Source organism: Manis pentadactyla, chromosome 3, assembly GCF_030020395.1.
Source record: "Manis pentadactyla isolate mManPen7 chromosome 3, mManPen7.hap1, whole genome shotgun sequence".
Classification (NCBI taxonomy): Eukaryota; Metazoa; Chordata; class Mammalia; order Pholidota; family Manidae; genus Manis; species Manis pentadactyla.
In genome coordinates this window covers 41,013,160-41,037,186 of record NC_080021.1, presented here as the reverse complement: position 1 = coordinate 41,037,186, position 24,027 = coordinate 41,013,160, and the positions used below count along the sequence as shown (strand labels likewise).

The 24,027-nt window shown below is 34.7% G+C and overlaps 1 protein-coding gene across 11 annotated transcripts in view; it reads left to right on the top strand.

The window, feature by feature from the left end:
• Positions 1-24,027, top strand: part of VPS13B (vacuolar protein sorting 13 homolog B) — an 876,251-nt gene that overhangs the window by 212,327 nt on the left and 639,897 nt on the right. Inside the window, exon 18 of one of the 11 annotated variants that reach the window (XR_008996233.1) lies at positions 18,032-18,129. The exons of the other annotated variants lie outside the window; for them this stretch is intronic. The gene's annotated coding sequence lies outside the window, so the exon portion shown is untranslated. The remainder of the gene's footprint in view (positions 1-18,031; positions 18,130-24,027) is intronic. 11 annotated transcript variants of the gene reach the window in all.

Genomic DNA, 24,027 nt, shown 5'->3' with positions numbered 1-24,027 from the left:
GTAGGTCTGTTACTGCAATATACTTTCCTGTTAGCACGGCCTTCGATGCATCTCACGGATTTTGCGGTCTTGAATTATTGTTGTCATTTGTCTCCATATATTGCTTGATCTCTGTTTTTATTTGTCATTGATCCACTGGTTATTTAGGAGCACGTTGTGAAGCCTCCATGTGTTTGTGGGATTTTTCGGTTTTTTTGTGTAATTTATTTCTAGTTTCATAGCTTTTTGATCTGAGAAGCTCATTGGTACAGTTTCAATCTTTTTGAATTTACCAAGGCTCTTTTTGTGACCTAGTATATGATCTATTCTTGACAATGTTCCATGTGCACTTGAGAAGAATGTGTATTCTGCCGCTTTTGGGTGTAGAGTTCTGTAGATGTCTTTTAGGTCCATCTGTTCTAATGTGTTGTTCAATGCCTGTGTCTCTTTACTTACTTTCTTTCTGTTTGATATGTCCTTTGGAGTGAGTGGAGTGTTTAAGTCTCCCAGAATGAATGCATTGCATTCTATATCCCCTTTTAGTTCTGTTAGTATTTATTTCAAATATGTAGGTACTCCTGTGTTCAGTGCATAGATATTTATAATGATTATATCTTCTTGTTGGATTGACCCCTTTGTCATTATGTAATGTCCTTCTTTGTCTCTTGTGACTTTGTTTTGAAATCTATTTTGTCTCGTACAAGTACTGCAATTCCTCCTTTTTTTCTCCCTATGAGTTTCATGTAATATCTTTTTCTATCCCTTCACTTTTAGTCTGTGTATGTCTTTGGGTTTAAAGTGAGTCTCTTATAGATAGCATTCAGTGACTATGTCTTTTGATTGGTGCATTGAGACCATTTACATTGAGACCATTTGATTATCGATAGGTATGTACTTATTACCATTTCAAGCTTTATATTCATGGTTACCAAAGGTTCAAAGTTAACTTCCTTACTATCTCAGAGTCTAACTTAACTCACTTAATATAGTATTACAAACACAATCTGAAGGTTCTTTTTTTCTACTCCTGTTTCTTCCTCCTCCATTCTTTATATATTGGGGATCATATTCTGTACTCTTTGTCTATCCCTTGATTGACTTTGAAGGTCGTTTATTTAATTTTGCAAATGCTTGGTAATTAACTGATAGTTCACTTACTGTGGTTTTATTACCTCTGGTGACAGTTATTAAACCTTAGGAACGCTTCCATGTATAGCAGTCCCTCCAAAATACAGTGTAGACATCGTTTGTGGGGAGTAAATTCTCTCAGCTTTTGCTTATCTGGAATTATTCATTCTGTCTTCAAATTTAAATGATAATCTTGCTGGATAAGGTATTCTTGGTTTGAGGCCCTTCTGCTTCATTGCATTAAATATATCATACCACTCCCTTCTTGTCTGTAAGGTTTCTGCTGAGAAGTCTGCTGATAGTCTGATGTACTTTCCTTTGTATGTGATCTTATTTCTTTCTCTGGCTTCTTTTAAGAGTCTGTTCTGATCCTTGATCTTTACCATTTCATTTTTATATGTCTTAGTGTTGTCTTCCTATGGTCCTTTGTGTTGAGAGATTTGTGCACCTTCATGGCCTGACAGACTGTCTCCTTCCTCAGATTGCAGAAGTTTCCAGTAATTACCTCTTCAGTCGCACTTTCTATCCCTTTGTCTCTCATTCTTCTGGTACCCCTATAATAGGAATAGTGTTCCTTTTGGATTGATCACACAGTTCTTTCAATATTCATTCATTCTTAGAGATCCTTTTTTCTCTCTGTGCCTCTGCTTCTTTGTATTCCTCTTGTCTAGTTTGTTTCATTTATCTTCTCCACCATAGCTAATCTGCTTTTAAAACCTTCCACTGTAGGTTTCATTTCTGAGACTGTGGCCTGTAATATTTGGATCTCCAACTAGAACTCATTCCTGAGGCCTTAATATTTTTCTGTACCTCCATGAGCGTGTTTATGATTTTTGTTTTGAAATCTCTTTCATGAAGACTCATTATATCGGTTTCATTTGACTGTTTATCTGGTGTATGTAAGATTTTGGTTTGAACCAGGTTCATTTGACATTGTATATGTATATCTGGTGCCCTGTAGTGCCCAGAAGCTCTACTATCTGTAGCTATTCAGCCCCTGGAGCAATGTCGGGGGTTGTAGGGGAGTGGTGTTGTTGCCCTGTTCCGTGTGGTCTATTCTTTTGTCCAGGTGTATGCAGTCTGTTGCTTCCTCCTTTCCTGTTGCTCTTTCAGGAATAGTTGTATTAATTATATTTTCATATTATATGCGGTTTTTGGAGGAGGCCTCTGTCTCACCTGTTACCCCCATCTTTAATCCACCTGCAAAGTTTTTAATGAGGAATGAAAAGGAAAGAGAAAGACTCCCACTAATTGGGTGTGGTTCTACTAGAGGACACCAGTGCTTATTTATTTTACATCTGGAAGTTTGTACGTTTTGACCGCCTCCATCCACGTCTTCTGCCCTACCCCTCATCTCTCACTTCTGGTGCCCATAAAGATGATCTTTTTCTGTGAATTTCTTTTTCTCCCCCAGATTCCATATGTAAGTGAGATTAAACAGAATTTCTCTTTGTATGACTTATTTCACTAGGATAATGCCTGTATGGTCCATCTATGTTGTTGTTGTAAATCACAGGGTTTCCTTCTTTTTTACGACTGAATAGTACTCTAGTATACATGTGTATGACATTTTGTTTATCCACTTGTCTGTTGATGATCTCTTAGGTTGTTCTCGTGTCTTTGTTATTGTGAATAGTACTTTTGTTAGCACGGGATTGTACATATCTCTTCAACATAGTGATTTCATTTTCTTTGGGTATTGAAACAATAAAATAATTGCTGGATCATTTGTCAGTTATATTTTTTAGGCAGTTGCATACTTCTTTCTGTTGTGACCATACTGATTTACAACCCCATGAACAGTGCACAAGTGTTCCCTTTCGCCAATTCCTGTCAGCATTTGTTATCTGTTGTCTTTGTGATGAAGACTGTTCTAACAAATGTGATGTGCTGTCTCCTTGTGGTTTTGATTTGTATTTCTCTGATGACTAGTGGTGTTGAGCACCTTTTTCATACCTGCTGGCCATTTGTATATCTTTGGAAAAATATATATTTAGGTCTTTTTCCTATTTTTAATTGGATTATTTGTTTTTCTGCTAATGAGTTAAAGGACTTCTCAATATATTTTGGATGTTAACCTCTGTCAGATGATTTGCAAATATATTCACTCATTCTGTAGGTTGAATTTTTATTTTGTTAATTATTTACTTTGCTGGGGAGAAGCTTTTTAGTTTGAGGTTGTTTCACTTGTTTACTTTTGATTTTTGTTTATTGTGTTTTAGGTATCATACCCCAAAGTTCATTGCCAAGACTCCATATCATGGATCTTTTTCTGCATGTTTTCTTCTAGGGGTTTCATGGTTTCAGGTCTTATAATTAAGTCTTTAATTCATTTTGAGTTTACTTTTGTGAATGGTATAAAATAAAGGTCTAATTTCATTCTAAAATATCCATTTTCCCTTGCAACATCTTTTGAGGAGGCTCTCTTTCTCCATTGAATATTCTTGGCTCTCTTGTCAAATATTTGTTGACCGTATATGCATAGGTTTCTTTCTTGCCTTCAAATTCTGTTCATTGGTCTACATATCTGTTTTTATGCCAGTACTATACTGTTTTGGTTATTGTATATTTCTAATATAAGTTGAAATCAGGAAGTGTAAAACCTCCCACTTTGTTCCTTCTCAGGATGGCTTCAGCTATTTGGGGGTTCTTTGTTCTTCCCTGTAAATTCTAGGATTGTTTTTCTACTTTTGTAAAAGAAAATGCCTTTGAAATTTTGATAAGAATTACACTGAATTTGTGGTTGGCTTTGAGTAGTATGGACATTTTAACAATATTAATTCTTCTTATATATGAACACTGGATATTTTTCCATTTGTGTCTTACTTGATTTCTTTCATCACTGTCTTACAGTTTTCTATGTAGAGATCTTTCACCTTCTTGGTTAAATGTATTCATAAATATTCATTTTTTTGATGCTATTGTAAAGGGATCATTTTCTTATTTTTTTTCAGATAATATGTCATTAGTGTATAAAAGTGCTACCCATAGTTTGTGTGTTAATTTTGTTTCATGAAACTACTGAATTTGTTGATTAGATAAGGTTGTTTGGTGGAGTCTTTAGGAATTTCTGTATGTAAAATCATCATCTGCAAATAGTGACAGTTTTACTTCTTCCTTTCCAATTCTGATGCTTTTTGTTTCTTCCTTACCTGATTGCACTGTCTGGGCCTTCTAGTACTTTGTTGAGTATGAGTGGTGAGAGTGGGCACCCTTGTCTTATTTCTGATCTTAGAGTAAAAGCTTTCAGTCTTTCATCATTGAGTCTGATGGTGTCTGTGGTTTGTCATTCATGGCCTGCATTATGTTGAGGTACATTTCTTCTATATCTAATGTGTTGAGAGTGTGTATCATGAATGGATATTGAATTTTTCAGATGCTTTTTCTGAGTCTATTGATATGATCATATTTTTTTCTTTCATTCCATTAATTTTATGTATCGCATTTATTGACTTGTATATTTTGAACTGTTCTTGCATGCCAGGGGTAAATCCCATTTGATTATGGTGAATGGTCCTTTTAATGTGCTGCTGAATTCTTTTTGTTAGTATTTTATTGAGAATATTTGCATCTGTTTTCATCTGGGACATTGGCCTGCAGTTCTTGTAGTAAATTTATCTATTTTTAGTGTTGGGGTACTGCTGGCATCATAAAATGTGTTTGAAAGTGTCCCCTCTGGATTTTTTGAAAGAGTTTAAGAACCCTGCTGTGAACCCTGCTCTGAACCCTGGGGCCCAACTTGTCAAAACTTTCTGCCGTCTTGTTGAGGGCAAGAGCGTATGAATGGATGGCTGATGGATGGTGGATGGATGGCTATCTTGGGATTCACAGTGCTTTACACACACATGTGTACACAAACCACTGAGTCATCATGATAGCCTGGTACAGGAGTATATGTGTGTCTTTGTGGACAAAATCTTTACATTTAAGGTTTGGACATATTTAAGAGGGAATATCATGGAAGCAGCAAAAGTAAGAACAGAGCCACTTTTGGATTCTGAATCTCAACATGTGAGAAAGGCTGTACTTGAAAGCCCTCATGAGTCATCTTTGGGTCCTTGGTTCAATAAAGCACTGAGTGAGTTGAGTAATGAGCATGCCGTCCTGTGGGGCCTCTTGAGAAGACCACAGTAGATCCTGATGGTGGGACTGGGGCTAGGTGCAGGTCAGTGGATTGGGATTGGAAAACTCTTTGAATGGGTAGCCTCATGCTCTCTGTACCCACTTCCCTTGAATAGGTTGCTGCTAAGAATGGATTTAGCCTCCCCTTTCCCCTCGTCTGGTTACTCAGACACTTCTGAGCTTACCCTTCCCAAACATTGTACCAAGAAGACAAGAGTGACCCCATCACTATTGTCCTCAAGAATTGTCAGTGGTTCTCCACTGCCCTCAGGATAATTTAATAAGACTCCTGGCATGGCTCTCAGGACCTGGGCCTTCCCCAGCTTCATTCCTCTCTTCTCACTGAATCAAATCCTATATACCTTCCTCTTCAGATTTCTTTGTCTTTGCTGGGGTTTGGCAGGTGTAGAGTACTGATTGATTACCTCTTTCCTATTTGAAATGTAATACTAATATAGTGTTTAGTATTACCATTACTCTTTCCTCTGCAAATACTTTCATTCACCCAGAGTTAATTATTTTCTTCTTTGTTGTATCATTGTGATTAATTTATCAGCCCAGTTCAATAGATACTTAGTACCTAGTAAGTGCTAGATTTGGACCCCGTTTTCAAAAATCTTTCAGTCTATCAGGAAATATTTAATCTGTGAATACATACATCATTCCGTGTTGTAGTTACTTTTATACTGAGCTTGTCTGATAAAATCTAATGTGCTGTAATAGAGCACATTGTTTAGACAAATCTGATGTGAAGTATCTTTTAGTTATTACTACTTATAATAGCTGGATTAAAAATTTATTGCAAATATCAAATTAAATTTAATGGGTCATTGGTTTTAAAGATCTAATACAATAACATTTACTGCAGATTTTAACATTAAAAGTAAGTCTTTTGACAGTTTTTTGATAGTATGTAATAAGAAACAGCTTTATTCTGTTTTGTTAAATGTATTGACTATGAAAAGAAAACATTAGAAAATTTCATGTAATGTTAGGTTAATATTTATAAATTGGAAAGCAGAACTTAACCATAAAATAGCTAGTAATTTCTTCTCTATCTGACTTGACCTGCTTTTGTAAATCTTTCCCCCATGAGAAGTAGTCACTTTTTAATCATCGTTTATTTCTCTAAAAACCTGCTTGATAATTCATACCTATCTACTCTTTTCAGATAGAACCACTTGATTTCTGCATTTTTTTCAGCCCTGCCTCAGATCTGGGTCTGATCCTCTCATTAATCTGGAAAAGACTGAAGGAATATACATGCAGGAGACTCAGGAACATCTATTCCACTTTGAAGTTGATCTTGCTTTGACTATGTTCCTTAGCTCTATTGCTTGAGCTTCTGCTTGAGTTGACCAAGTTGCTGTGGTGAACTGTCTTTTTAGTTGCTGGATGCCGGGTTGTTCTGCTAAGCCACATTCCCTGTCTCATCAAAAACTAAGCTCGTGAATTTCCCTTTCCAGACTGGCAAAAGTTCTGGAGATTTCACTCTTGTGGATGTGGTACTCCCTACTAACTGTTATCAGACCTGTTTGAAGACATCTACTCGCTGACTACCCATTTTACTTTTCTTCTTTCTAATTGTTGCTTGCTGAGATAACTACTGCATTCTTTTTTATTGGATATTGTATATGATCTGACTGACCACTTACCTCAACTTTAACAATTTTTCTCATTCTTTAGATCAGGGTTTGGTAAATTTGGCTCACTAATTGTTTTTGTAAATAAAATTTTATTGGACCATAACTATGCTTCCTTCAAGTATTTTCCATGGTTGCTTTTGTTCAACAATGACAGGATTAAATAGCTGTAGCAGAGGCGTTATATTCCACAAAGCCAAAAACATCTACTATCTCGCCGTTTACCAGAAAACTCTTGTTGACCCCTTGTATGGTGTATATCCTTGTACTTTTTCATTTGATGCCTATTTAAAATACTGTTCTTTTTATTTTTTAAAGATTTTATGACAAAATTGGCATATGTATTCTTTTGATTTCCATGTAATTTTCAAATCACTTAAGTATGAGGCAGAAGAGCTCCTGGACTTTACATAGTATTCATTTTTAACTTAAAAAATTTTTTAACTACTATTTTGTTAAAGAAAAGTATCTCATCCAAAATAGATAGGATTAAGTGAGTATGGTAATTGCTTTTTACCTATATTTAATCATGTACCTATAGTACATGGGTATTTATCAGTTACCAAGTATTTCCAAATTTATTTTCCAAGTACTTTTATAGTACACCTGTTTGTCTCCATCTTTACCACTGTCATCCTAGGCAACTCCGTTTCTTTTTTCAACTGTGTTAATACTGTTTACTTGTGTCTCTCCTTTTGCAGAGGAGTATATTCTCATATAGCACATCATATCTGGTTCATTGTCTAGAGTGAGCATTGAAGATTTTAAATGTGATCATAGCATTCGCCCTTTATTGACTTCCTTTTAATTGTATGATAAAGACTCAAATCTGGTTCTGTACTCCATTAACATTTCAGTTTCTCAAAAGAGCTGTGCTTCTTTTTGTCTTAGGGCTTTTCTCACACTATTCCATTTTTTTGCAGTGCTCTTCTCCATTTCACTTATTTGTATCAGTTCATCGTTCAGAGCCCAGCTCTAATGTCAGTTCCTTGGAGGATCCTTTCAGTAGGTAATAGGTTCCATCAGGGCAGGTATCATATCTCATTTAGTCCCTTGCTATATCCCTAGCAACTAGTTTTTATTTTGGAGAATGTCTAAAGATGATAAGTGTTTGTATGACTCCTTTTTTGGGAGAGCATTCAGAATGTAAATAGTTTGTAAATTCTTAAGATTGCCTCCAATTTTGCTCTCCATGACACTGTCTATAGTATAGTGGATGGGAGCCAGGAGACCTGTCTTTGCTAGTAAATGAGCAAAGTAAACCACTTAAGATAATGGATATAATTAAATTATGGGAGATAATTGTTGGAAAATACTGTGATTTAAGTTGTCTGTGAAAAATTTTTTAAATAGAATTGCTATATGGGTTCTTTTCTCTGGTATCCCCAAGTCCCATATTATTGGAGATGCTCTAGAAGAACTCAGTTGTACTCATGGCTAAGATTTATTATAGTAAGTAGTAAGGATACATGTTAGATTAGAAAGGAAGAGAGACATAGGTAGTTTGGAGAAATCCATATACAAGCTTTCTTATGCTCTCTACCTCCTATGAGGGATTACAGTTGAATGTGCCCTAAAGCAGGTATTAAGTAGAAAGGATATTTTTTGTACAAAAGTCTAAGTGCAGTAAACTATTCTAATAGAGGTGGAGGCAAGCTAAGTTCCCCAAGAGTGCCAATCAAAGGCCAGTTTTCTAAGGGAGCCTTTCTACCTTGTTATTGTTACATCTTCTCTGCACAATTCTGAAAATAATATTTATATTACCTTATAATATTTGCTTTTTATTCTATTTACGAAGGTGAGTGTTTTTAGCTACTTTCCTATGCTGAACAGAGTTGGAAAGCCAAGAAAGAGGGATGAATTTTAGGTAGACAGCTACTAATCTATTTATTCTAATATTTTTTTCAAGTCTCCCTTAGGGAAAATTTGAATACCTGATGGGGCAAGTCATGAGGGACACTTAATCTTGTTCAGTGTGACTACCACATTGGTCTTCATTCCATTCTTCAAATACTCTATGAAGTCTCTTCTGCTTCAGAGCTTTTACCATGTCCTCTTTTTCTGTCATGTCCTTCCCTTTTATTGCTTGGTTTATCCACACTTATCTTTTGTGTTTCACTTTAGACTTCATCTATCTTTACCTCATTAACCTCTCTTCCTAAGGCTGTTAGAGTAGCTGCTCCCAGATCACTTTGCAACTGTGTTAATGCTGTTTACTTGTGTCTCTCCTTTTCCAGAGGAATATATTCTCATATAGCACATCACATGAATGAATGATCAAACGAACTAAATATTGGGGTGAGGGGAGAAAGGGGATGAGTAGAGGAGGGGTAGGGAGAGGGAGATTAAAAATTGTGTAACATTTCTGAGAATTATATTTTTAGTAATTCAGAATTGTGCTATCCAGTATGGTTGCCACTAGCCACATGTGGCTGTAAGTGTAAAATATTTATGGGGTCCAAACAGTTTGTATAAAACAGAAGAATGTAAAAGACCAATTTTTTGCATTAATTAAATACTAAATAATAACATCTTAGATATATTTGGTTAAATAAATGTTATTAAAATTAACCTCACCTATTTTTACTTTTTTGCTGTGGTTACTACAAAATTATAAATTATGTGTGTGGCTTACATTATAACTATATTAGCACTTATTCAGAAAGTGAAACATTGATGTTTTACCTTAGTGCGAGGTGATACAAATTTACACTTTTGGCTGTTATCAAGAAAAAGTAACCAACTAAAAAATAACATGTTAGGTTTAAAAAAAAATACTGTTGTAGAACTTGTTTTGGGGAAAGATTGACACAAAATTTGCTATTTTTTCATTTAAATGATCAAACCAATTAGAAGGGATCACTTGACAGGTTTATTATAATATATATGTATACCTCTAATAATAATTAGTAATTAATACATAAGTGATTCTGTGTGTAGCATTTATTTATTCTAAGTCCTTTATATGTATTAACCCATTAAAATCCTTAAAATGGCTCTTTCTTGGTTATACAATTATTGTTCCTTTTTTCCAGATGAGGAAACTGGGGCACAGAGGCATTAAGTAACATCTCAAGTACACAGTATGTTTGAATCTTAATTTCCATGATGATGAAAGTATCTCAAAAGGTGATTTGTAGGGTTGAATGAGATAATATACTTTCAGATCTCTGGCCATCTGACTTAGCACATACTAGTTCAGTATTTTTTATGTGAATCAAATGGAGATTGTGTAGTTTTTACACTTTCCAGGTATAGTATATGTGGATGTTTCAATGTTCTTTAGTCTTAGTAATATGGTAATGAATCTCATAATACAAAAGAATACAAATACGAAGTTGGCAAACTAATGCTCCCAGGCCATATCTGGCCTGTGGCCTGTTCTTGAATAGCTACAAACAATTTTTTGGTGACAATTCTAAATGCTTGGATGAAAAAAAAAAGACTGTGAGACAGGTCGTATGCATGCACAAAGTCTAAAATATTTAATGACACCTGGTCTAGGGTAGTATTAGGCAGAATTATGAGAATGGCCTTGAATTCTGCTCACTGAGCTGGTTTACACATTGTTAGAACTGATGCTGAACATCAGTAATAGCACAGTGGACACCATTATGTTTTACTTTAGTTGAACTTTCAATGATCAGATCTAGGCATTTGGGGAACTTGTGTGTATCAAATGTCCCATTTAACTTTGCTTCAAGCTCTGGAGTGGAAATTAAGGTTCCTCCAAGGGGTAGCTCCATATTTCATGTAAATCCAAAATGTTGCAAGGGCCAAGCCAGATATGATCTTCAATTTGCTTTTTCCAGTTGACTAGTGGTAGGCACCTTACCGAAGCTGAGTCACTTGTGGTGCCTACCAGTGAATTAAAAGTCCACAAGTCCCAGAAGAGAATAGAGAGTCCAGATAAAAACCCATGCATATATGGCCAATTAGTACATCAGAAAGAAGTCATGAATGTACAATGGGGAAAAGACAGCCTCTTCAATAACTGGTGTTGGGAAACTGGATAGCTATGTACATGAGAAAAAAAATGGATTACTCCCTAACTACATACACAAAAGTAAGCTTGAAATGGATCAAAGACCTGAATGTAAGACATGAAACCATAAAACTCTTAGAAGAAAACATAGGCAAAATCTTTTGAATGTAAGCATGAGCAAATTTTTCCTGGACACATCTCCTTGGGCAAGGGAAACAAAATCTAAAATGAACAAGTGGGACTACATCAAACTGAAAAACAAAGGACACCATCAGCAGAACAAAAAGGCAACCTACAGTATGGGAGGATATATTTGTAAACAATTATCCAATAAGGGATTAATAATATCCAAAATATATAAAGAACTCATATGCCTCAACATCAAAAAAAAATACAGATGGCCCACAGACACATGAAGAGATGTTCCCTATTGCTAATCATCAGAGAAGTGCCAATCAAAACCATGAGACACCACCTCAGAACAATCAGAATAGTCACTATTCAAAGGACAAGAAGTAACAAGTGTTGGTGAGGATGTGGAGAAATGGGAACCCTCCTACACTGTTGGTGGGAGTGTCACTTGGTGCAGCCACTGTGGAAAGCAGTGTACTGTTTCCTACAAAAACTAAAAATAGAAATACCATTTGACCCAGTAATTCCACTTTTAGGATTTTACCCAAAGAAAATTAAATCCCTGATCCATGTGCACCCCTATGTTTATTGCAGCACTTTTTACAAAAGCCAAGTTATGGAAGTAACCTAAGTGTCCATCAACATATGAATGGATAAAGAAGAAGTGGTATATATATATATATATATATATATATATATATACATATATATATATATATATATATACAAGTGAATATTATTCAGCCATAAAAAAAAATAACTGTGCCATTTGCAACAACATGGATTGATCTAGAGGGTTTCATGCTCAGTGAAATAAGCCAGGTGGAGAAAGACAAATACCATGAAATTTCACTTAATTGTGGAATATAAATACAAAGCAAAACAGAGTGAGCAAAACAGCATTACAGTAGACTCATAGACATTGAGAAGGGACTGGTGTTTACCATGGGAGTAGGGTTGGTGTGGGTGGGTGGGAAGGGTGAGTGGGATAAAGGGGCACAAAAATTCTTAATCATAAGATAGGTTGATCATAGGGATAGTAGTGCAGCATGGAGAATATAGTTAATGATTCTGTAATGTCGTCCTTTGTTGACAGATAGTAGCTGTATTAGTTGGGGTGAGGATTTAATAATATGGGTAACTGTTGAACCATGTGTTATATACTTCAAACTAATATAAGATTGCATATCAATTAAAAAACATAAACTAGTATAGCAAAGAAATATAAGTCCATAAGTCCCAGATTAGCCCAGTCAGAATCTTTTTCTAGAAATGTTGAACTTGGAACCAGAGAAAATGAGTTTAATTTTTTCTAGTGCCAGAAGACATAAGATTTAGGAATTGGAAGTTACCATTGTTTGTTTCCTACCTTGGTGAGAAATCAGATCTGCAGAGAATTAAACTGCTCTAAAAAGACAAGGAAACAAATTTCTGGAGTCATTTGAGACCTCAGTTACCAGTTATTTTGAGGCTTTGTGTTTTCCTTATCACTGGTATGTCAACCGTTCTTGGTATTCTATAAGTCAATTAATCACAGCCTTTTGTTAAAAGTTGTTGGAGTTAATTTATGTTTTTGACCTATATGAGTTCTAACAAATACCTATCACTGTGTTATGCCAGATACAATTATGGATGGTTTGCCATCTTCATCAGAGATACATTAATTGGTATTTCACCATGACCCACTTCTACTTATTTATACTGATGTCATGGAGGAAAGAATGAAAAATATATACTCATTAACTGTTATGCCTAAATAGGTCAGAGTTGTTATTCAGATAAAAGAAGTGTAAAACGTTAAAATGTGTTTTGGATTAAAGTAATAAAACTAGAAAGCAGATTTGATTGGAACAAAAAGACATATTATGGTGTTATATTGGACATATAGTGAATATAAATCCATAGCTTAAATACACATCAGTAGATTGGTGAAACAGCTCACATCATTTTGGACTAATTCCAAATAAAACACAGGAGGAACTGAGAGACTCTTCTTAATTTTATTCTTTATTAATAAGGATTATGAGCAGCATTTCTGATTACACATGAGAAAATATTTTAAAAAATACTGAACAGGTTTCAAATAAACTATTTTGACCATGAACAGTCTAAATTCACAAGTAACGAAACTGGAAAAAGAAGAACAAATGAGACCCAAAGTCAGCAGTAGGAGGGATATAATAAAGATTAGAGAAGAAGTAAATAAAATCGAGAAGAATAAAGCAATAGAGAAAATCAATGAAAGCAAGAGCTGGTTTTTTAAGAAAAATAAACAAAATAGATAAGCCCCTAGCCAGACTTATCAAGAAAAACAGAGAGTCTACACACATAAACAAAATCAGAAATGAGAAAGGAAAAATCACTATAGACAAAACAGAAATATGAAGAATTATTAGAGAATACTATGAAAAATTATAAGCTAACAAACTGGATAACCTAGGAGAAATGGAAAACTCTCTAGAAAAATACAACTTTCCAAGGCTGACACAGGAAGTAACAGAAAATCTGAACAGACCAATTACCAACAACGAAATTGAACTGGTAATCAAAAAACTAACTAAAAAACAAAACCTCTGGACCATATGGCTTCACCGCTGAATTTTATCAAACATTTAATGAAGACCTAATACGCATCCTCAAAGTTTTCCAAAAAGTAGAAGAGGAGAGAATACCTCCAAACTCATTCTGTGAGACCAGCATCACTCTAATATGAAAACCAGGCAAAGACCCCACCAAAAAACAAAATTAAAGACCAATATCCCTGATGAACATAGATGCAAAAACACTCAACAAAATATTAGCAAACCGAATTAAAAAATACATCAAATGGATCATACACCATGATCAAGTGGGATTCATCTCAGGGATGCAAGGATGGTACAACATTAGAAAATCCATCAACATCATCCACCATATTAACAAAAAGAAGGACAGAAACCACATGATCATCTCCGTAGATGCTGAAAAAGCATTTGACAAAATTCAACATCCATTCATGATAAAAACTCTTAACAAAATGGTTATATAGGGCAAGTACCTCAACATAATAAAGACCATATATGACAAACCCACAGCCAACATCATACTTAACAGTGAGAAGCTGAAAGCTTTTCACCTAAGATCGGGAACAAGACAAGGATGCCCACTCTAACTACTTTTATTCAACATAGTACTGGAGGTCCTAGCCACAGCAATCAGACAACATAAAGAAATAAAAGACATCCGGATTGGTAAGGAAGAAGTTAAACTGTCACTTTTTGTAGATGACATGATATTGTACATAAAAATCCCTAAAGAATCCACTCCAAAACTACTAGATCTAATACATGAATTCAGCAAAGTTTCAGGATACAAAATTAATATGCAGAAATATGTTGCTTTCCTATACACTAATGATGAACTAGCAGAAAGAGAAATCAGGAAAGCAATTCCATTCACAATTGCATCAAAAAGAATAAAATACCTAGGAATAAACCTAACGAAGGAAATGAAAGAATTTTACCCTGAAAACTACAAGACACTCATGACAGAAATTAAAGAAGATACCAATAAATGGAAATACATCCTGTGCTCATGGATAGGAAGAATTAATACTGTCAAAATGGCCATCCTGCCTAAAGCAATTGAAAGATTCAATGCAATCCCTATCAAAATACCAACAGCATTCTTCAACGAACTAGACCAAATAGTTCTGAAATTCATATGGCACCCAAAAGACCCGAATAGCCAAAGAATTCCTGAGCAGGAAGATAAAGCTGGGGGGATTATACTCCCCAACTTTAAGCTCTACTACAAAGCTGCAGTAATCAAGACAATTTGGTACTGGCACAAGAAGAGATCCATAGACCAATGGAACAGACTAAAGAGCCCAGATATAAATCCAAGCATATACGGTCAATTAATATATGATAAAGGAACCATGGACATACAATGGGGAAATGACAGTCTCTTCAACATCTGGTGTTGGCAAATTGGACAGCTACATGTAAGAGAATGCAACTGGATTGTTGTCTAACCCCATACACAGAAGTAAACTTGAACTGGATCAGAGATCTGAGTGTGTCATGAAACCATAAAACTCTTAGAAGAAAATATAGGCAAAAGTCTCTTGAATATAAACATCAGCAACTGTTTCCTGAACACATCTCTTTGGGCAAGGGAAACAAAACCAAAAATGAACAAGTGAGACTACATCAAGCTAAAAAGTTTCTGTACAGCAAAGGACACTATCAGCAGAACAAAAAGGCATCCCACAGTATGGGAGAATATATTTGTAAACGTAAACGACATATCTGACAAGGGTTTAACATCCAAAATATATAAAGAACTCACATGCCTCAACAACCAAAAAGCAAATAACTCAATTAAAAAATGGTGGAGCATATGAACAGACAGTTCTCCAAAGAAGAAATTCAGATGGCCAAAGAGCATCTGAAAAGATGCTCCACATCATTAATTATCAGAGAAATGCAAATTAAAACCACAATAAGGTACCACCTCACATCAGTTAGGATGGCCAACATCAAAAAGACTAGGAACAACAAATGCTGGAGAGGATGTGGAGTAAGGGGTACCTTCCTATAGTGCTAATGGCAATGTAAATTAGTTCAACCATTGTGGAAAACAGTATGGAGGTTCCTCAAAAAACTAAAAATACAAGTACTATTTGACCTGGGAATTTCACTCCTAGGAATTTACCCAAAGAAAACAAGATAATACCTGATTAAAAAAGACATGTGCACCCCTATGTTTATTGCAGCACTATTTACAATAGCCAAGATATGGAAGCAACCTAAGTGTCCATCAGTAGATGAATGGATGAAGAAGAATTGGTACATATATACAATGGAATACTGTTCAGTCATAAGAAAGAAACAAATCCTACCATTTGCAACAACATGGATGGAGCCAGAGGGTATTATGCTCAGTGAAAAAAGTCAGGCAGAGAAAGACAAATACCAAGTGATTTCCATTATTTGTGGGGTATAATAATGGATCGAAACTTACGGTGCAAAACAGCAGAGGACTCACAGCCTCCAAGAAGGGGCTAGTGGTTACCAAAGGAGAAGGGTGGGGGAAGGTTGGTGGGGATGGAGGGAGACAGGATTGAGGGTTATTATAATTAGTACACATGGTGTTGGGTGGGATCATGGGGAAGACAGTGTAGCTCAGAGAAGACAAGTAGTGACTCTGTGTCATCTTACTACACTGATGGACAGTGACTTCATTGGGGTATGGATGGTTCGATAATATGGGTGAATGTAGTTACCACATTGTTTTTCATGTGAAATCTTCATAAGAGTATATATATCAGTGATGCCTTAATAATAATAATAATAAAGATATTTTCCTAAGCTGAAAAGAAAACAAAAACAATAAAACAAATAAGCTATTTGAAAAGCAAGCAAATTTAGAAAATTCTTGAGTAAGAAAAATATAGTTTTCTGAAGCCAGAGAGAGGCTTTAGTGACTGTTCTCTAAAGCATTGTCTTTGAGACTTATTCTATTACACTGAAAACAAAACATATATCCAAATGACTTGCTTTTCTGAGAAATTTTTTTGGTCACTACTTTCCAGTTCATAGACACTGCCATGTTAGAGGTTTTAAAAACCTCTAAAATTGTGTTTGTAGTCAATTTACCATATGCAAGGAAATTGGCATCTTTGTTTTAAATATTTCTTTTAAAGAGTGCCAGTGAGAAAACGTAATATAATTTTGTTTTATCCAGAACAATGCCTTGTGTTAGACTCTAAAGATTTGTTGAAATCCAGTGCTACTCATCTTCCCTACAGTTCTCTGAATGCTATTTATATCTTTCATATTTCTTTTAGCTCCCTTAAATAATAAAAAAATTTGGTGTCATTGGGACAGTTCAGAACGGTGACTCGTGGGCCCTAAGTGTAGTTGTAAATAAGGCATATGAAAAATACTTTGATCAGTGAAACATTGGTAGTTAGCTTATTACTGCTTTGAAGCATAGTTCTTGGTATCTGTTAATTCACGTTAGCATAGTCATAACCTTATGGTTTAAATTCCACTTCCATTCAACCTCCTCTTCCCCATTGCCATATGCCAGTTGTGGTATCTGAGGCATATTGCTTAGATTCTTGAAGTTTCAATTTCTTTGTTGTGAAATATGCATAGTAATACATTTTTTGTTATTGTGATAAATCACATTCATCACAGTACCTGGCTTGATGTTTGTGGCTACTATTATTACAATGTAATAATCTATATTACTAATAATAAAATGTCTAATATTATTTCATGATTTTATAAAAGGTAAGGTAACAGCATTTTCTAATTCTATAAAGGAAGAAATGTGCAAAGGGGAGGAGGATTATAGTTTGATGGAAAGAAGAACCAGTGGCATTTTTAAATCCCTGATATTAGAATGGAACAGGCTGACAGTTATTCATGGAATGACTGCATTATTTGTTTATCTAATATTCTTTCCTTACAGAAAGCATTGTGTTTTTGTCTTGTAATATTTAGCAATGTAGTTACTATAGGATATCAGTCATTTAAATTGCTCCATTTCCTTTGAGTGGATTTTTAATTTTTTTCTGAGGCTCATAGTTATTAATATTATGGAAAAAGTTGGCCCTTATATAATTACTAGGTGTTCACTGCTGGGGCAGTATCACTGTATCACTATTGGCATTGGAGATGACTTTAAGTAGTATGTTGGAAACTTTGTTTTTAATTATAAAAATTACTTATTTTACTGCGTTTTAGGAAAAAATATATGTTATACCCATGATTTCAGATATTTCTTTGGATAATAGTGGAATAAGAGTATGCTCATGAAATAAATTTATCATGAAGTAAAAGTAAAAAATTGTGGTAAAGTTAGAGAAAAATAACCATAGTGTTAATTAATTATTTGGTGCTCACTATAATAGGCACTCTTCTAAGTGCTTGATATCTATTGAATCATTTAATGCTCCCACCATTTTTGTGAGGAAGGTACTATTATTCTCCTTATTGTGCAAATGAGAAACGGAAGCATAGATTAACTGTCTTGCCTTTGTTTATAGATATAGTAAATGGCAGAACTGGAATATTGATCTTTGTTCTCTGACAGCATCGAAGCTTTTAGCCACTGTGTAACACTGCTGTTTCTTTACTTCATTAAGTAAATAATAGTACCAAAGGTACTCGGATAGGGTAGTAATAATAACTTTGGTACACAAGTACATAATGTTTATGAAAAGTACAGTAGATAGTAATTCTAACCTATAAAAATATATTTTCATATATTCCATATATAGAATTAAATATAGATACAGTCAAGGTATGTGTCATGTTATTCTCAGTGTTAAATGAAGCATTATCATTTTATCATGTCTTTATTATAATGAAATAGTGCTTTATTTAAAAAAAATGAAATGCAGTGTGAGGTATAGTAAGTGTTTTTTCACCAGTTCTGCACCTGTTTCTGTGAAAAGGAAGTGTTCATATAACTAGAGAAAGTTAGTTTTTTAGGTCATTCACAACTGTACTCCAAACTGTTTGATATTTTAGTTTCAGGATTTAACTTCCTAAGAAAAGTCATGTGACATCAGCAGCGAGGTGCAATGAGAGCTCTCTTAGGAATACTCTTAATAGAAAGGAAGATTTTTGGGTCTGTGAGGTTGTGTGGGCTTGAATGTGATTTTTATTTGATATATGAGCTGTGACATAACTATTGCATGACTGAGATGTACTTGTAAGTGCCGTACTATGCAGATGGGTTTTTTCTGAAACAAAGCCAGAAACAGAATCTTGAATGTGTTCATTTAGTGGGGAAAGAATACTTCATAGAAACATATGGAAACACTTCTAAGTTTTTTCATTAAATGAGCCTTTTACTTTCTAAGCATTTTTATGATTGTTCAAGTTAATATGTCATTTGCTCATATTTTCCAAGTTTAGTGAAACATGAAAGTCTTAATGGAACTGTGATGTTTTGAAACAACCAGATCATTTTTATGAATACACATTTTAGAATTAGATGATCATTAAAAAATTAGGGTTGAATTTTGGGTTTATTTTTCTTTAAATTTTTAATCACAAGACTATCCATCTCTGAGTAATTATTTTAACATTATGATGGGATTTGGTAAGGAGATATTTAGAGTGGTTATTCTCTTTCTACTCATTTTTAAACTGTAAAATCATAGGACAAACTAAAGGAAATCATAAAATGAAAAAATGCCACAAGTATAATATGACTGTTTTTTAAATTTTCCATGTTCCCTTCTAATCCATGTCATTATATATAAGGTTTTACATGGTTCTATATATTATGTATATACCAGTTTATGTTTTGGTTTTATAACATTACAGTAAATATTTTTTTCCTTCTTGGTGGTGACATTCTTTTGTCTCTCCCATTGTGAAAAGCATACAAAGAAAATTTCCTTATATTCTAAGTCCCTTTCAACCTCTCATTTATCTTCCTCTTTTCCTTCACAGAGAAATAACTTAGCATGATGTATATGTTGCTTTTCCACTTAGCTTCGATGCTGAATCCAGTATTAATTTTGTAGTTTCTGTCTTCTTTGACTACATATTTGACACACATAGAGTTCTCTTCTTGATTTGTGGTTTCTTCTCCTTTGTCTTTTATCCTTGACCTTGGAAGTACTTGGACTTATCTCTTTCTCCTATGTGACTTCAACTACCACCCTTACACCGATAATGCTTCATTCATTTCTCTAGCAGAACTTTTTCCTGAGACTGATAAATTCATTGGGATGTGCCAAGGTATCTAAAACTCACTATATTCAAAATGAAACTTAACTCTTTGTCTATCATACCTAATGGTACCACCATTCACCCATCGTCTTATACAAAACACCTAGGAGTCATGTTCTGTCAGTTCTTCCTCTTAAATCTTCCTGACTTCTGTGTTACAATGTCTTTATTTCCAGCTGGGATTGTTGTAGGATCTTCTTAGTGATCTCGCAGTCCTCTCTTGCTCTTTCCCGGTTTTTTTCTTTTCTCAATTCTATTCTAATTCTTTTCTCCTTTGCAGTTTCAGTGATCTTTATGACATGCAGTTCTGATTATGTCCTTTAGTCATTTCCTATTTGTCTTCAAGATAAAATTCGAGCTTCTTTGCATGTAAGTACAAGGTCATTTTATGATTTCAGATTCATCTCTGGAAACTTTCTTCAAGCCCTTTCCTTTATGTGTTTTGAACTTAGAGTCTCTCATACCTCCTTGCTATTGTGCATGACTTTGGATCTTTTGGAACACCTTTCCTGTTCTCATATCTATTTCCTCCTCTTGTCTGTGTAACTACTTCTTTCCTTAAAGATTTAACTGAAGCTTTATCTTGTGGTTTGAGTTAGGTGTGCTCCTTTTATATTCCCAGAGTATGCTAACATGATACCAGATATGTAGTATGTGCCTCAAAAATGTTTTTTAATTGAATTATTAAACATTATTCCATTGAATTAATTTTAACACTTGGAATTTAGGTGACTGATAGTTGTTTATTAGATAAAGCATTTTGCATCTCCTGCATGTTAATATTTTTAAAAGTTATTTCTCTATGAAAATATCCCAAGAGATATTTAATCCAAGATGGGGACACTTTTTATGATTCTTGGACATCATTGTTTGGGTAATGATTCTTAAAATAATCTTGCCCAAAAATGTATGTTATAGGATAGGTAGAGTAATTTTCAGACTATTGGTGCTGGTAACATTTTCTCTGTCTAGAAATTTTTTATCCTTACAAAAAATTGATCTTGGGATATTCATTAATTATGTGGGCACCTTGTATGCCGCTCTTTGTGCCAGAGAACACAAATATAGTAAGACTCTTCTCCCTGATTCCTTTCTTGGTTAATTGCAAAGTAGGTTTACTAAGAACTTTGAATAGTAATATATATATAATATAATTCATACAGGTTTATTCCACCAATTAGAGCTGCCTGTTAAATATGAAGACAAATCAATGTTCAATTTAACCTATTAATGCCAAAAGTTTTAACAAATTTTGTTTATATTTGAGAGTGACTTTATTACTTGAAATCTTGCCTTTTTCCCATATTATTGTATTTTTGCTTTTAGCCCTTATGTTGGAGGAATATTGTTTCACATAGGATCTGATTTTAATGAGTAATAAAAATGAAGTGTATTTTGTTAGAAAACATAATGAATAGATTGCTGAGTGAAATTCAGTTTTTTAAAAAGTTGAACTATCAGTATTTGTAATGTACTTTACCTATTTATTTCTTTAACTCTGGTATATTTCATATTTCAGTATTAAAATGTAAGTGGATGGTTATAATATTTCTTTGTACATCAAATCCACACAAGAACTCTTTGTACTGTTGGCGGTTCTGTAACACAGTTCCTTGCTACAGTAAGTAAATACATTACCTCAACTCTTAATCAGCCTACCATTGCCACTGATGACCCAATGCTTAAGCTGTAACACTATGCTGCTGACCCAGACTCTAGGGGCTTATTTTATTTTATTTTTTGATGCATTGCTGTAGGCAATTTTAAGGGTGTGGAACCAAGCCATATTCTCCCTTGGACTCATTTCCACTTTTATTTCCTATGGGAGGTTTAGCCGTCCTTTAAAATACCAGGATGTTTAAATTGTTCACCTAGTCTGTGATTGCTGGGTGGAGGAGTGATGATGCCTGCCCATTTTAACCCAGTGAAATAAAAAAAAAAATTAGTATGGCTTAACCATCGGTGTTAAACAATTCTCAAAATTAAAAATTTTAAATTCGTAAAATGCCTTTCAAATAGACACACTTTTATTCTTTTGTGTGTGTGTGTGTGTTTTTCATGGTTTAGTTTTATTTTATGCTTTTATGCTAGGAATGTTTGGCCTGATTTTGTCCCAGGAGGGTGTAACTGAGAACTGACAGGTTATATGAAGTTGAAAAGAAATTTAATGAGTTGTAAAAACCAGTGTTTCATTTTTCTTTGGTAACTAATACATTATTTGTAAGGAAGTGTCTGAAGAAGTTCAAAATGAATAGGCCTCTAAATTGCCTAGTAGCTTTCAATTTTAACATTAATAACTGCCTCTTAAAAACAAAATGAAGTTCATTCACTAAGAAGAATGAAGTTATTTTGTTATTAGAATATGTTAGTGTTTGGGGCTTGAATATGCTGACCATAGTTACTCAGGCTTGTTAAATTATGTAAAAATAATTGGCTTTTAAAAAGGTTTTAAAAAAATTTTTAGTTCATTTCCCTTCTTCATCAGGAAATTTATAGAATATCTTCCCTGAACCAGGTACATTATAAGGCTTTGGGTTATTAACGAGAGGCAGGCACATAGTGAAGAATCTCAATCCTTAATAGGGAAAGGAACATAAGCACATAATTACATGGTAGGTACTGCTAGATGTTCAAAAGGGAGCCACGTAAAAGAGCAGTTGCTTGTATAGGGAGGTAACATTTGAAATAAGACATATATAAATAAAGTAACAATCTAAGTGCCATGTGGTTAGGAGGTGGGGGAGTGTGGGTGTGTCTGTGTGTTTTCTGTATGAATGTTAGTGGGAAGTGTGAGTGGTGCTAGCTGTTTCATCAGATGCTTATAGAATCTGTATAGAATGAATGCTTTGTGCACTGTTAAAAATGACCATGGCAATGAAAAGTACAGCATAGGGAATATAAGGAAAAAAATGGCCATTTTAATTTGTAGGCATGAGTGATTTTTTAAAATGGAAACAGTGTTGCTTGGGTTCTCCAGGAAGCAGACACTGAGATGGGGAGTTAGGACTACAAACGATTTCCTGGGGAGTAACACCTGTGGAAAGAAAAGAATGGGAGCAGGATTAGTCAAGAGCAGTTGTTGCATTGTAAAGTCAACTTGACAAAGTCATTGCCAACCCAACAGAGACCTTTGGATAAAGGTTGGAGGGGTCTTGCACGTGGTGGAAATGACTAGGCCTTTCAACCATCGTTTTTTCGGTGTTTGCTGTGAACTTCCTTGAGAGGAGTATGTCTTGACTGGAAAGCTAAGGGAAGCTCTATAAAGAGGCTAACAGCTGAAGACTCTCAGCAGATCACACTTGTTGTAGCGGGGCAGTATATCCTTTGTTGAAAGATGATCTATAAGGAGCATATCTATCTCTCTGCCAGAAGAAACCAGGGTGGAATGGGCCTTGGGGTGATAATCATTCATTCATTTGGTCAGTCAATAAATATTGGATATTTACTATGTGCTAGGAATAGTGCTGGGCATGGGTGATGTTAGCAAAGCAGATATATCCCTGTTCTCATGTAGGGCAAGGTTCTGAAGAATATTCCAAGCAAAAGGAACATTGGGTATAAAACCCCTGTTACGGGCAACAGCTTGGCAAAAAGTAGACAAAGGTCTCATGAATTGGATAGTCCTGGCAGAGAGAGAGAGAGAGAGAAAGAGAGAGAGAGAGAGAGGAGAGAGAGAGAGAGAAAAGTAGGGGAGCAGTAGAGTGAGAGAGGGAGGGAATAAATGATGTAGGAGAGTTTGATGGGAGCCGCTACAGCATTGCAAGCCACAGTGAGGACTTTGAGTTTTCTAATCGCAGTGGGGGGTCATTGGAGGATTGCAACCAGAGGAGTGATACAGTTTGACTTACGGTTTGAAAGTTTATTCCTGCTTCCCAATTTCCACATTTAACTGTCATAATGCAGATATGTCTTGCTTTCTAATTTATACTATGTAGTCACTTGGAGAATTTTTACTTTGCTGACAGTGGTATAACATTTACAGAAAAGATAACATACATCAATAATTCCATTATCAGTATGTTTTACTCATTTTCCATATTTCTGAGGTAATTCTTTAATCAATCAGTTCTTTAGTTTTTAAGCATTCATTACTCAATTATAAGAGACATGCTAATTCAAATTTTTAGTTGACTGTATGTAGAATTTGTTCTTTTTTTTTGCCTGTTCTTAGCTTTGAGAATAGCAAACTGTAGGAATTCATTTAGGTATTTGAAACTCTTCAGGAGAATGTGTTGAGTTTTTAAAGTTTAACTAGTCCCTCACTGTATCCTCATATAGCTCTCTGGTGTAGTAT